Here is a 6,000-nt window from a genome sequence, read left to right as displayed (position 1 = left end):
CTGCAGGTCTTATTAGAACACCCCTCTTGATGTGATATTGGGAAGCTGTTTCTTGCACATTCAGGAGGACAACATCAAAAGGGGGATTCCCAAGGATCCCAGAAGTCACCCACACTCTGCTAACCCAGACTTCTATTACGGGTTTGTGGAAGAGTGATGATAGAGCAAGCACCAGAACAGCAATTCCTGATTTTCACCTTCTGAAATCTTCAAGCAAGTGTAAGCTACAGGACACATTCCTCAGACAGCCAAGCAGACGCACACTGTGAGTAATACAGAGAGGTCAGAGATGACAAGATAGCTTCTGAAAAGTTCCTGGGCTGGAGCTCAGGTGGGCTGAATTTGCCAACGAATCCTCAGATGGCATGGGGATGTTCTCTGAAAGGACAGCTGGATTGCTCCCTTCGAATCAGGGGCTCAGGTTATCCACCAGCCCAGGTCCTACCACACCCCTTCTCCTCGTCTTATCACAAAGCTCTGGCACTTCAGCTGTCAAGAAGATGGTGCAGTTCAGAGTCAAAGGATGGTTACCTCTTATTTTTACCTAAAGTCTTTGTCCTTGTCTCCTTGGAGAAGGTTTCAAGTCCCTGCTTTCCTGTGATTACAGAATTCATAATCTGTAAGAACCCACTCTGCTGTGTGCCCCTGCTATCCTATCTCCCTGAGCTTTGTATTCTGATATATTTTGTCTCTGCTGTATTTCCCCCAAATCCAGGACCATTCTCATAGATTTGGTTCATATGTTCTGGTAATCCTGAAGTGATACTTGGATGTTTCATATTTCAGCAATATTTATGTTATTAGAATTTATTGCAAGTGGGCTTGATAGTACCTTCTTGTTACTATCATTTCCTGTTAAAGTGACTGTATTCAGTTGGTAGTAATTTTGCCAGTCTTCTGGATGAAATTCTCTGGGCCAGGTGTCCACATCCAACTTAGACACATATACATTGTCATGTATATAGAAATTACATCATCATATGGTGTTTTTCATAGGCACTCTCCCCACCTAAGTGCCATGTGGATCTCCTTATAGATGAATCAGGGATTGAAAGGAGGATATTTTCTGTAGGACCTCTTAGTCGCTTGGTCCAAAAGTTAGAATGTATTTGGTTGGTGAATCAGGAAACTGCTAACTCAGAAAGGATGTTTTCACAATTAAAATAGCTGAATGCTACTCTAGAAAACTGGATTCTGTCTCTGCCACAGAATTTACATGTAATACAAAGCAAGTCCTTTAACTTTTTTTTTCACAGGTAGTCATTAAATGTGTCTTCCTCTTTTTCTAGGTTCCTGACTTGAGACTGTGGGTTCTAATTTACAGAAGTTCTGAGGGCTCATGGTTGCAGTTCTCTGACAAAAATGAAGTCCTAGGCATCCCAAATTAACAAATACTTCTAATTTCCCTCTGGGCACCTCAGTTCTTTTCTATAAAACTGCATACTGTCATAAGGAGTACTACCCCATCTCAGAGGGTACTGAGAGGACTTCTCTGATGAAGCTCCATGCTTTCAGACGGAACTTCCTGTGCTTCAATTTCTGCCCATTGCCTCTTGTCCTGTCACATGGGACAACTGAAAAGAGTTTGTCCTCGTCCCCTTGACACCCTCCCTTCAGGTACTTGTACACATTGATAAGATCCCCCCTCAGTCTTCTCTTCCCCATGTGGCTCCAAAAAACAATTAATAATTTTGTCTTCCAAACTGAGTTTAAATACAGTACAGTAAATAAGGCCAGCAACGGCATATTAGTGAATGAGGTAAAACATGAAAAATGTATAACTGCTCATTAAGGGCCCATCCTCTATTCTGTGCACTAAAAAGGTGAACAAATACTGTACAATTCAGTCACTAATTACTATATCAAAATGCCTACACATAAGGGAGACAAATTAAGCTTAATTCTGTGTTTTGTAACTTCTGATACTTGACTTTGCAAGTGTAATGATACTCTTTTAACATAGTTGTTCTGTGTACAATATGGATAAACACTGATAATATTGCTAATTTAAATGTTGCTCTTTAGAGGGCCACTTTGCTTGTGGGAGGGTCACTTAAAGTCCTGGATAAATCCCCCTTTTATAAAACTGAAGAAATAATAAACATAGAAGTATACTAAGAAATAAATCTGTATATATATTTTAATCCCTCAGCAATCTTCCTAAAATACTAAAGGGCACTTCTTAATGAGACCAGCGCAACAAAAATTGAAGCAAAGATTCCAGAGGAATGTTGAGCCAAAAAAATAAAAAAGGAATTTTAAGTATGTTTGCAAAACAGTGTAATTCAGGATCTTTCTGTATATATATTTCACCCAGATCTCTTTTAAAAGCATCTCTGGACATGATAAAGGATACTAAATTTTAGGGAGAATTGTCTTATTTTACAGAAGCTAAAAGACAAAGGGGGAGAAAATGCTTAAAAGCATGATTATATTAAAAAAAATGCACCCTTATTTGGAGAACAGCTTTTGTGACTTTATAAGGAGAATATCTTAATGCAAGATCATCACAAATATGAAGATATAGATAATGTAGAGATTATGAGTTTGGTTTTGTGGTTGGATGTCCGGTTTTGGTAAGACAGATGCATTGATTTCATATATGATTGAAAATAGGGGCTTTTTTGAGGAAGTACGTTTTAACTGCATAAAATATAACTGTATAGAAAATTTTAGTTCTATTTGTGACAAAAGCCTTAAGATGTCCCACTATTCTGGTAGTTCAGAACTGTAATACATACATGCTCTCAGAACTGACATATACACTGTTGACAGCCATTTCTGATACCCCAAATAAGTAACAGGCTCATAGGATAATTCAGATTGGAAGGGACCTTTAGTCCAACCTCTTGCCTAAAGCAGGACCAGCTATGAGATCAGACCAGGTTGCTCAGAGCTTTTCCCAGTCAGGTCTTGAAAATCTCCAAGGCTGAAGAATGCAAAACATTGGCTGTTCTCATGATAAAAAGATTTTTCCTGTCAGAACCTCTTTTGTTTCAGATTATGTCCAATGCATTTTAAAAATGTATATTTTAATTGGATTCCAAATAATTGTTTCTGACTCCTTAATGATAACTTTTTAAATATGAAATCTCAGGTGTAGCTGAGGCTGATTGAGATTAAACGTGATTTTAATATGAGGTAGTAACTTTGTATGATCAGAAGGCTCTGACTTCTAAACAAAATAGTAACAATGATATAGATAATAAATCACTGTATAATAAACATTTGTTAGCATCATAAATGTAAATGATGAACAATGCAGGTATTCCCCAAAGAGGATAAAATTCAACAGAGCAAAATGTAACTAAATAAACTCTGAACAAGCTCAGATTTGTATGAACTTGTTCTGCACACACCTTGAAGAAATATTATATACTGTTGCAATCAGAAGGATCATCTGCAGTTTCTATGTGATACCATCATTTTATGACTGGCATTTATTGTTATAGCTCATGGATACAAACTTCGAAGAATATTAATAATATCCCATCTAATGACCCTCTGCTTTTTTGTATTCTGTGTCTTGGCATGTCTACTTAAAGAGAAGCTTTGTTCTTTTTAATCATCTTTTCCCAATACCATTAAAGAGTTTGTGAAAGTACAATTCCCTGTCATAGAAGACACACCTGGCACTGAGGCACTGAGTAAATAGATCAGGAAAGAAAGCACCAAATGACTAGGAAGGAGGCATTTGTTCAGACTACCTCACTTTCCTTGTTCATTCAAGCCACTAGCCAGCAGGTCAGGGCTCAAGTACAGCACATGTGTACACCAGGTCAAAGGACAGAAAAGTCCCCTTGATATTCTTCTTCCAATATGCATTTCCCTGAATAAAATCTGCCTGAGTCATAACATTCCAGTGTTTCAGGCTATTTCTTTATAAAGCTTCAGGGAAAATGATGCCTAAACCATGCATTAGGATTTGACTACCTATAACCTGCTGCTATAGATTCCATAAATCTGTCTTAAAAAGACCATGCACAAATAATAGAGCACAAAGGGGCATATGTTTATAAGATGGAGACATGCTTCAGAGGTAAGACCAGGTGCCAATACAGTCATGAAGTTTATGTTAAGCATTGCACTGTAACCACATGCCCTGGAATGAATTACTGAGCTTCTTAAATGGTCATGCTGATGTTTTTGCTTATGAGTTCTTACCTGTAGAGGTATGGCCTCATAATTACTGTAATTACAAGGCTTATGAGTCTCATCACTCAAATCACCTTGCTCCCTCAAGACATTCTCAAAATTGCTATCTATCTGATTCTCACACTCTAAAAGGCAATTTTGAAGTAAAGTTTCCATTCTGAAAAAACAACCCCAACAGTCAAAACAAAGAAATATGCAGCTATGTCATGCAAACCCACATACACTCATTGGTTTCCTTTCTCAAGCTCTGCCACATCTTTCCCACTACCCACGGCTGACGTATCGCACCCCCCATCTTGAACAACTGAGCTGTAACTTTGACCACAGCGTGTGCATAGATTGTAGGACTGGGTTTTTTTGATGATTAGTGAACAGTTAGTGTAGATTACATGCATTACACATGCATGTAGTTAGAAAACTACCGCATAGTTTTCTTAACTGGTGTTTGAGTTAATGTCAGATAACAAATGCTGATGAAGAAACATTGGTCTGTAGTCCTAGGAAACCTATGTTACTCCAGATACTTCCAAAGGCATCAACTACAATACTGAAACCTGCATGCAGGGCTGCACTGACAAATACACTCTATAATATGGTTCTTGAATATTTCTTAGGGTTTTTTTTTTCTTTAAAATTTTAGTCTGACTCTAGTTAAGTATCACGTAGAGCTAAGCAGTTCCCCTGGCTAATCATGACAGAATTTATTTAGAATGCAAAAGAAATCCTCTATCCTACGGGGAATAACTGTATGCTTAATTTTGAAAGTTCAAAATTGCCTTATGGCTAAATGTGTGTACGTGTGAAATCTCAAATTTGTGGAGATGGTGGCTGTTTAGCCCCCAAATACATAAAAATAAAAGAAAAACAGGGTAATATTTAAAAGAGAAACATTTAGAAGTGATTCCTCTCTGACAATCCCAAAGAATTATAAAAATGATTGTCTTCTCAAAGAATACTGGGTAAATTTTGTATTTAAATTCAGTTATTAAAGAGATCTTAATTTTGCTTTAAGGGTCTAATTATTGCCTCATTGAAAATAATGTGGAAGGGCATCCAATGTAGGGAGAGGATGCTATAAACAGAAATCACAACTAGAGAGTTGTTGCTGGAGCATTCATGATACTGTGTAATCCAAACAAGCAGATAAATTAAAGAAAGTTCAGCAAAAGAAATGTAGGATACTATAACTTCCACTCTCTTAGTGTTATATCTCATTTATGTCTGACTTTACATCATTCGTAGTACAGTTATAGTTAAATCTGATTTGTGGCAACCTGAGCTTTATAAATGTCATCCCTTTAGCCTTTCCTGGATTGAGTTGTAGATACTCCATCTCATGAAGTACTAAATATTCTCTGAAAAAGAACATTAGTTACAGAAGGAACATTGGCTTAGGAGCAGCCAAGGCACTTGATGGCAACATGGATTAGTTTAGACCTTGGATCTAATAAACAAAAATATAGGAAATCTGGGGGTACTTAAGAATTACATAATTCTTAAAAAAGCCTTGCAATTGTAATAAACTCATATTATCTCCAACAGACCTTTATCTAATGATATAATCAATAATAGTAAAGCAATAGAGGTTTAAATCTGGACTTTGTTAATATTGTTGTTGATGAATTGACTGAAATTGTTTATGGCTATGGTTACAAGGTTGGGCCCTTAAAAATATTCTACTACAACTTCCTTTTTCCAGTCATATTACAACATCTTATATCTTGTCTCAGACACTAATATGAAAAAAATTATGAAGGAAATGAACATTGCTTACTAGGAAAATCCTCTATAAGCTCAATTAAATGTTCTGCTTTTTACTTATTTAATATCATGTCTCAAAATCCT

This window comes from Rhea pennata, chromosome Z (genome assembly GCF_028389875.1).
Source record: "Rhea pennata isolate bPtePen1 chromosome Z, bPtePen1.pri, whole genome shotgun sequence".
NCBI classification, from domain to species: domain Eukaryota; kingdom Metazoa; phylum Chordata; class Aves; order Rheiformes; family Rheidae; genus Rhea; species Rhea pennata.
The sequence above is the reverse complement of the archived record's forward strand: the minus strand, read 5'-3'. Positions refer to the sequence as shown.